The 9,628-nt window shown below is 39.9% G+C and overlaps 1 protein-coding gene across 1 annotated transcript in view; it reads right to left on the minus strand.

Annotated features, from left to right (window-relative positions):
• The window catches only part of DIAPH2 (diaphanous related formin 2), an 899,992-nt gene that overhangs the window by 441,188 nt on the left and 449,176 nt on the right, over positions 1–9,628 (minus strand). The gene's annotated exons all lie outside the window — the stretch shown is intronic.

Genomic DNA, 9,628 nt, shown 5'->3' on the forward strand with positions numbered 1-9,628 from the left:
CGTACATAAACACCCCCCCACCATTTTTTAATCTTAATTAGTCTATATAAAGTAATCTCTGCTTTCAGTTCCTGGACATACAATTTTTGTTCTTAGGATAAGTTATAGATCCTTCTTAACAGTGTAAATCAATTGCACATTTAAGCAACAGCCAAAAAAGGTAGAGTTTAATTACTGCTGCACAGTCTGTTTGGATGGGGGGAAAAACGGTTTAACTCAAGAATTAAATGACTTGATCAGCTCTGCAAAAGGAGTAGTATAACAGACACAAACTGGCTGCCTAGAAGAGCTTCTTTACACCTGTATATGTATAATTAAAGAGCATGTATGTGTGTGTGTTTATGTTAGTTTTGGCACAGGTAGAGGATATTGTTACTGATGATTCATACAAATACTAAGAATGCGTGCATATATTAGATGGGCAATATTTTAGAGACACAAGTCTTAAAGACTTATTCAGAGGTAAGTAGTACTATGACAGCTGTAAAAAGTTTCTAATGCACCTTTACTTCTACCACTATATCTAAAATAACTCATATATGTCTATGCCTCAAAATATACTACAAATAAAATGCAGGATTTATTTAGAACAACAAAAATATGCCCATAAAGATCTCCCATTTGCTTTGTTATTTTGTAAATCACTGGAAGTTCTAATTCTATAATCCTCAGATGACAGCCTTGCCCACGGATGTTCATTTTAATGTAGGCATTTCAGCTTTGAGGATTTACCCTGTTAAGAATAAATGAATACACTCCATAAACAGACTTTAAAATATACAATCTTTAGGCAATTAAGGAGCAATTTAATTCATATTGATTTGGATTATTAAAAGAAAAAAATGTTCAGTAATGGCACACAGAAATGCATCACTATATTAATCTTGAGAGAAGCTTTTTTCCAACTTAAAAAAAAAAACAACAGTTGCTAAACTACTGAATCCTAAAAGGGAAAATTGGTTTTATTTCCTCTTTAAAGGTCTTAAACATGAACAGAAAGACTTAAAAAAAAGTGCATGTAATATCACAGAATAGGTAAAACTGCAGTAACTCAGGCAAAATCCTTTTCCATTGAGACAGCACAGCTGACTGCGGCAGTAAAAAAAATAAATACTTAAAATCAATTTTAGTATTTTGTCTATTTGAATGTCTTTGGCACAAATTCTGAACAATACAATGTCAAAACCCTGATTAACTCAATTATATAAAATGCTACTAAGGTAACATACAAGTATTGTGAATGGTAGCAAAAAACAGGAATTCTTCAACGGTGCAACCTACAAGGATACTCCCACTGCTCAAACAGAACTGGTAGAATATTTGAGCCCATCAAAGATCTTTGCCCTTTTGCAGTGTAGCTCGCTAGATTATCAGTTTATGTAGCGCATCTTCTTTTAGGGTATCTTAAACTATCCAGAGAAATAAATGAAAGCTTCAAGCAAGTATTTTTATTAGGTTGCCCCCACTTATAACTTTAATATCTAAAGTTAGATAACACACAAAGCAGAACTGAATGCACAGCTCTGTATACTAGCACTAAAGCCTTTACTTAGGCAAAAATCCAAAAGGAGCAAATCCCAATGGACCTCCACAGATTTAAGTATCATAATAGGCCTTTCAGCTTTAAGTACCATAATAGGTATATTTAGCCTCTCTACTATCTTCAGGATTATGTTTCTGTATTCTGAAGACAGGTCTGAGCAACAGATAAACTTTTTACCAAAGACAGGCAAACTGGAACAAGAAGAGCAAATCTCACACTGAGTGTTTTTAAACAGTGATGAAGGAACTGAAACTGAAAAAGCTAACAGAAAGAAATTGTCTAAAGACTTCCATTCTAAAACCTGTTTTCAGACATTTAGAAACTTCTAGATACTGTATTTCTTAGATTCATAATGATTTAGGCTAGAGTTAAATGTGTGTATGTGTGTGTAATTGAATATATCCTATACATAATACTGTCACATACATATTAAACCTCCTTGTTCAACTCCACATAGGACGCGTCCACATAAGCATGAACGTGCCTCTTGCCGTGTCTCAAACCCCTTTTACAGTTGCTGCAAGAGGCACATGCAGGAACAAAAAAATGTTTGCAGCGTGAGGGCAAAATTAGATACCTGGATATCCAGGAGTCAAGAAATACCCCGGGGGGAAAAAGCAAGGCAGGGCACAGTCCCGGACCATGCCCTGAGGCAACCAGAGGCTCAGTTCTCCACAGAGATGCTTTGGTAGCCAGGCAGAGCAGCTCTATGGCTGGCCCTTGCCCTGGTGCTGAAGCACACTGACTGCCCATGCGGGGCAAGCAGCAGTGCAGACTGCAGGGACCTGGACCCGGCTTTGTGGCAGATAAGTAGGGGATGAGGGAGAGGACAGGAGAAATGGGGAGGGAACCATGGGGGGCACCACCTGGCTCAGCCCCAGCCCCAGCCCCAATTCATTCTCCCAACTCCCCATTTGTTCCCCGCATTCCCTGCTCACTCTCCTGCCCAGCCAGAGCCCCTCGCACTCACTGGCAGTAGCAGCAGTGGTCGGGGCCACTAAAGGCCTCATGACACAGCCCCCTGCATGGGGGGCAGTGGGGCTCAGCCCCAGCCACCTGGCATCCCTTTTACCACATTGCATGGGTGCAGCCCAGCTTGGCAGGGTGCCACATGCTATCTCGCAGGTCTGGGCCACATGAGCTGAGCAGCGCCAAGCCCCAGGTGACAGCTGCAGCACCCCCAAGCTGCCAGACAGCACGCAGTGCCCTGCCAAGCCAGGCCACAGCCACACGATGTGGCAGCAACGGTGCCAGGTGAACAGAGCTGAGCCCTGCTGCCTCGCACGATGCGGGGAGGTTGTGCCAACCAACATTGCCGCTGCTAGTGCTAGGCTGCTGGCAGTGCAGGAGGCTGGAGCCAGGCAGGGGAGCAATGTGGGGGAAGAAGCCAAGCGGGGGAGCAACCAGCAGGCTGGAGCTGACTGGAGGAATCCCTAAATTGTCTCCAGCCTCCTGATCACTCTCCTGCTTGTCTCCAGCCTCCTGCTCATCTTCAGGCTCGAGGACTGGAGACAGAGCAGGAGAACAAGCACGAGGCTGGAAACCAGCCCCTGGAGACAAGCTAGAGACATTCACCTGCTTGTCTCCAGCCTCCTGCTCATTTCCAAGCTCCTGCTCAACTCCAGCCTCCTGAGGCTGGAGACGAGCAAGGGAACAAGCAGGAGGCTGGGGCCATGTGTTGTATTACAACAGTTATAATTGCTTTATGTTGCTAGTTGCTTTATATTGCTATTTTTATAATGAACTATTTAGCTATTAAGATTAACCTTGCTGGGTTTTATTTTTCATGATGTTTTAATCAATTATTACTATTTGATATCCAATATTAAATAACCATAAAGTTAGCTATCCATTTTTAAATCTCCTATTGCTCAGTATAAGTTTACCTGACCTTTTGGTCTCATGATTTCACAGCTTAATATAAGAAAAAAATGCTTATGCAAGGTCTTCAGTATGTCTGGTATGGATGTGATAAGGAATTCTGCATTTTTTTATTTCTGTTTGAATATGGTATGAATACGATAGGAATTATGTCAATTCCAACAGCCAAAGAACTGCAAAACAATTCTATAAAGCAGCTACAAAAATATTTCTATGAAAAAAGTTTGTAAAACAACTCTAAGAATTTCAAAGGCTGAAAAGAGCAGAACTCAAAGAAAGAAGAAATCACCCTATCAATCACAACCTGCCAACAAGGCAGAGGGATGATCTTCACACCTGACTCAGCAGAATCCATAGACTTGTATGAAGAACTATCATTATAAAAATGGGTAAGAACAACAAAACTTCACGTCTGTCCACTTGCAAAGAGGAGTCTTGGGCATGTCCGAAGAGACCTGACTCCATCCCTCATGATTAGTCTGGCTGACAAACTAATCCGAGCAACTTAAGACTTGGTAACACCCTGACCTTGAAGGACTGTCTGTGTGTTTATTTCTTTTGAATGAATTTATGAATGAATTAAATAAATGAGTACATATGTATGAGCAAATTAAGCAGATAACCTTTCTTTCTATGTTGTATGTTTTAATATACATGGCACTGTGCCTTATCCCCCTAAGTTACAATCCTGCTTGTTTTTCTTTAAACCCTGTATGCTTAGGTATACAGAATTAAATTGATAAACACATGAGTGGGGGGAGTTTCTGGGCCCTAGAGGACGCTATAGCTCCTGGGGCGGGGCTGGGACCCTGCAAGCAGGGCAGTCCATGTTTGGGGGGGTACCCACCCCTCCTAAGCAGCCCCCCCACACACTGACTTGCATCCCCTACATCCCTTCACACCTGCCCACACCCCCCCACCCCCTTTCTCACCCCCTCTTGCAAACCACACATCCCAACACACACCCACCATGTGATAAGGAAACCAAAAGTAAACATTACAAAATACAGATATTTAAGATTTATTTTACAATGATGATATAGCAATTTGGAAGCCTATCAATGCATCTAACATTGTAAATATAGCAATAAAACATTGTCCAGCTGATCAATCCCCCTTCCCTTTGTTCTAATTGTGGAAGAATGGGGATTTTGGGATGCTGCATCAGCAGTCCATTTGGCACAAGGGGTAGTGTCCCCAGATACTAATTGCTGAGGCCCCAGAAGCTCCTGAGGGCAAGTAGCCAGGGCAGGTTTTTATATTGCTGGGGCCAGCACAGGTGGAGCCAGCACAGCTCCCTCTGGCTGCAGGTCCAGGAGGAGCCAAGCAGGGTTATTTTGCCCCAAGTGGCACAATTTGCCCCACACTAAAGTGCATGTCTGGGCACGTGCGCTGAGGCAAAAAGCCCCAACTCAAATTTGCACCACTTCTATTTGAGCAGCTGCAAGCACACATGCTTGCATGTGTGGATGTGCCCATAGTGTCAGAAAAAAACAGGAATCTGGCAAAAAAAAATCAACATAGAAAAAGACCTTTTTAAGTGTTCAATAAAAATGGGTGAAAGCCAAATGAACACTTCACAAAAATCACAATTTTCAAGTCTTCAGTGTGTGCAAAGTAGGGTTGGGTATTTGACCAATCAAATAAAGTTTGGTCAATCAACTGGTCAAATCTCTGTTAAAAAGTGTAAAAAATTGCCAATAGGTCCAAATAACACCAAGAAAAAGCACAAATTTTCCATTAAGAAATGTGTCAAAAATCATGTGTCAAGACAACTACAAAAATATACCAATAGGGGTTGTTTTGGTGGGTTTTTTTGTTTTTTGGTGGGTTTTTTTGTAAAATTGTTATTGCCTTTGGTAATTCAAAAATATGCAGTCATTTGACAATATCTGACCAGTCAATTGACCGGGTTGCCAACCCTAGTACAAAGCATGCTTTTTGGCATTTTTACCAGGACTGGAAGTGAAAATAGTGTGTGCGTGCTGTAAACAGCCATGCTCTGTTCTTGGTGCATACTTAAAGTGAAATTCAGCACAACAGAAGAACCATGCCATGGCATAATTTAACTCTGTGGTCTTAGCAGAGTCTTGCTCTGGTCCTCAACACAGGATGAATAACCCTGATTACTACAGGATGCCTCAAGAGGCAAGTTTTAGGAAAAAACAAACAAACAGGTAAATTTAGGAACTATACACTGTATTATAGCAAACAGCTAATAAATTGAGAAAAGGCTGGCAAATAGAAAATAAATGTGAGTGATTTTGTTAGAAGTTGAATCTCTGTTGAAAAACCACAGACATCTGAGGTTTAGCCTTCTCAGCCTAAGAAATATCTTATTTGGTCTAGAAGATAAAAAGCTAAATCTGAAATATGATATTGATCTTTGTAAAAGATGACAGACAAAGGCCATTCCAGCAATTAATAGCAGTTGAAAACACTGACAGATGAAAAACTCATTTATTTTTCTCTCCATCTTTTTTTTAATACTCCTTACTCTTACAGTTGATAGATTCAAGACAGATTTACAATTAGAGCAAATAGTTATAGAAAAACAGAACAGTTACACTGACCTTAATTCATCGACAAACCAACCCCTCATCTTCTCTCCCCCCACCCCAACAAACATACTCTTCAATTAAACAAAACAAAACAAAAAAACCTATTTTATCTATCTAGATAGATAAAATGAATTTTTTACATTGTTTCAATGGCTAATGAGGCCATGCAAGGAAGTACAAGGGATTTTAAAAAAAACAAACAAAAAACATCTACTGGTACAACCTCATTAGGGCTCCTTGGGTGGAGACTCCAGGGCCAAATGGAACACAGGACATTTTGGGAAACAGTTGGAGTCGTATTTTAACGGAAAATTACTAAAATGGACAACAATACAGAAAAAGTTATATTATTTCACCGCCTGAACTCATAAGCCACCAAAATTAATAATTAAATGAATTATGATTCTTATTTGGCAAATAATTAAATCTTCAACTGTAATTATGTCAGTTGTATCTATACTATCCTTAATAAGTTAATGACATGCTGCACAAGCATACAAGCAGCATACCTGTGTCTACATATGGTTGCAAAGCACTGATTCTAATTTAACAGAGTTGAACTCTGATCAACTGTCCTAAATTCAACCATATTTACTCGCATATGATAGGTATCTTTCCTTCAAAAATTAACATTCCAAAATTATATTGTGTTTTAGAAACAAAAGTTCATTTTCTACCCAGAATAGCAACAGGAGCACTTCTACTCAGGCAGCACTGAGGGACTCAATAGATGGCATGGTTTCATATAATCTACCTCATCCATGCTAACTGCCCTTCACTCGAAAGGTTTTAGTGACCAGGTCTTCTTTTGAATGGTCTTGAGTTTGCACTTGTCAAGCTATTCTTTCTTAATCAATTGTGCTGACGAATTTGCAGTTTCACAACTCCTAGTCTCTCATATTTCATAGCCCTGCAGACCATTTTTAGCTTTTTATTAAATCCTAGATCCCTCCACAGAGCTACAGTTTTAGCTTTTGACTGAGAAGACAACTGCTGTTGATAATTCAGCTGTAAAAGAGTTAAAAATGTATCTTTTGCTGAGGAGGAAAAGGGAGGGTGAGTGAGCTGAAGGATAAGGCTTTAGCCCTGTAATATGAAGTTATAACTCTAGGGAAAAATAAATTACACATATACACACAACACAGATGCACACATTTCTTTTCATTCTGCTTTTCAAACAACAAAATGCATTTATTAGTGGTATGTAATATGCAGGAAAATACGGGTAAATCTAAGCAACAAGCCAGTAGTTAAGTACTATAATGTCTAAATAGTGACAATGGATTTTTAGTATATAACCTGCCTTTTTTAAATTGTTCAGAAAAATGGCAGGAATTTTTTGTTGTTGTTTTTAATCAGTGTGCAGAATTTAGTAACAAATTAAAAGATCATTCCAATGTTGAATATGCACCTAGCAAGAGCAGTTTTTATTTCTGTAACAAAGCATATGCCATTACGTTCACTGTTTTGATCATGACTGATTTAAAATCTCTCTCAATCATGCATGCACCCTCCTTTCTTCAAACATGTAACCATAGACAATCCAATCACCTATCCTACACACATGAAAAAAGATAAATGGATCAACATCTTCCTTAAATGAGTAACATTTCTTCTAAAATGTAAAGCTTTGAATCAAAGAATAGACCATTCTAAAATGCTATAATGGTTCACTTGATTTAGTTTCTCAAGATTGCAAGGGTTAAAGTGACTGACAATATAAAACATTTACAGAAGTAGCCATTAGGAAAATTGGCAATGTTTAACTATCATGGTTACAAATAACAGCATTTTTTACTTTAACAAAAAAACCCAAGAGAAACGAATCTAGTACTCCAAAATTAGTACAGTAAAATATCAAAAATACTTTGAATAATGAGATAGACAGTACAGGGGAATACTCAACCATGTGAAACTTCAGGGGGAAGTGAAGAAATAAGATCGGGTATTAATGGTAGAGTGTATTTTAAAATACTATGAATACATGTCAGGTTTTCCCTATATGCTAAGTTTCCCATTCTAACTTCACAACTTACATCCATCAATATGGAAACAGAAAACATAAACTGACAGGAAACCTCAGTGGTAAGTTAAACTCCTGAGACTACAAAGATAAAAGTTAGTTAGAAAGATGTTCTTTGGAAATTGTTCTTCATATGTACAGCCTCCCTCTGGGTTTGCAGGTGCCACAATACACAAGCACTGGGACTTTCTGTCTTAGTAGTGCCTATAAGTCTTGAAGAATTATGGCTGGAAGGGACTTCACAAAGTCATTTAGTCCAACCCCTTCCTTAGGCAGGATTATTCCTCTGCAAACTATACCATACAAATCCACTGCATCAGGGTGGACTATGTAGTTAGCAAAACTACAGTAAATCCTAACACAACACCTAGCACCCTAACCTGTAACAGGTAAAGCAGTGGGACACAACAGCCAACATCTTGTCACTGTAAAGGTTGTCACTATACCCTTAGGAGAGCCTAAGAGGGCAAAAAACCTATCACAGAAGAAGGCAAAAAACCACACTGTCCTTACCAATCTGACCGGAGGGAGCATTCCACCTGACCCCAAATATGGCAAATGGTCTGACATTAGGCAGAGGAGCAAGACCCTCTAGCCAGGAACCTCTGGGTTTAAGTACCAGCAGGAGCATCAGCACACCCCAGTTAAAATCCCCAGCCTTGCCTGCAGCTAACACTCAATGCCTCAGAGGCAGGCTTAAGCAGCAAAACAAAATGCTGACACTTGCAGCAGCAGGGAGAGTAGAAGGAAGGGTAGGGAGAAAGGGAGGAGGTTCCCTTTCAGTCCCATGCAGCGACCAGCAAAGCTCAGAAGCATGGGTAATACTCATGGTAATAGACAGGCATAGCTATACCTAGATCATCCCTGACCATTGGCTACCCAATCTCTTCTTGAACATCTCCAGTGATACAGTCCACAATGTCTGTAGGCAGTCTGTTCTACTACTGCACTATTCTAGCAACAAAGAAGCTTTTCCAGACATCCAATTTAAACTTACTTTGCTGCAACATCAAGTCATTGATCTGCATCCTCCTCTCTGCAGTGAGAGAGAACAGGTGCTTTACCACTTCTTTATGGCAATCCTTCAAGTATTTGAAGACTGCTAACATCTCCCCTCTTAAGTGCCTTTTCCACAGTTGAACATGCCTAACTACTTCGGCTTCTCACATAACTTGCTTCCCAAGCCTTTGGTCATCTTTTCTGCCCACCTCTGAACCCTCTCTAAACTTCTCCATGTCCTTTTTAAAATGCGGAGGCAAAAAACCTCACATAATACTCTACATGAGACCTAACTGTTAACTCTGGATTTTATTAACCCAGCCCTTATACCTTTGTTTCAGGTGGGCACAACCATCAGACCCTGACAGTTGATAATAGGCAAATTTATTGATACAGACTGATAACACAAACGCAACAATACAAACAATTCTATATCTACCAATCCTAAGGCTGTAGTCAGAGTCAAAGTACATCTGGTCAGGATGCAGGCTCCACTCTAAGGCTCTCTCTTAGGTGTCAGTGAAGAAATGTAGGCTTTCTTTATCCCAACATATTGGAAGAAATATTTTAGGAGAAAAAGAAAACTCGCCTTAGCAATTTCTGCAAGAGCTGAGTTCAGTG

Source organism: Gavialis gangeticus, unplaced genomic scaffold (genome assembly GCF_001723915.1).
Source record: "Gavialis gangeticus isolate Ggan-Ray unplaced genomic scaffold, GavGan_comp1, whole genome shotgun sequence".
Classification (NCBI taxonomy): domain Eukaryota; kingdom Metazoa; phylum Chordata; order Crocodylia; family Gavialidae; genus Gavialis; species Gavialis gangeticus.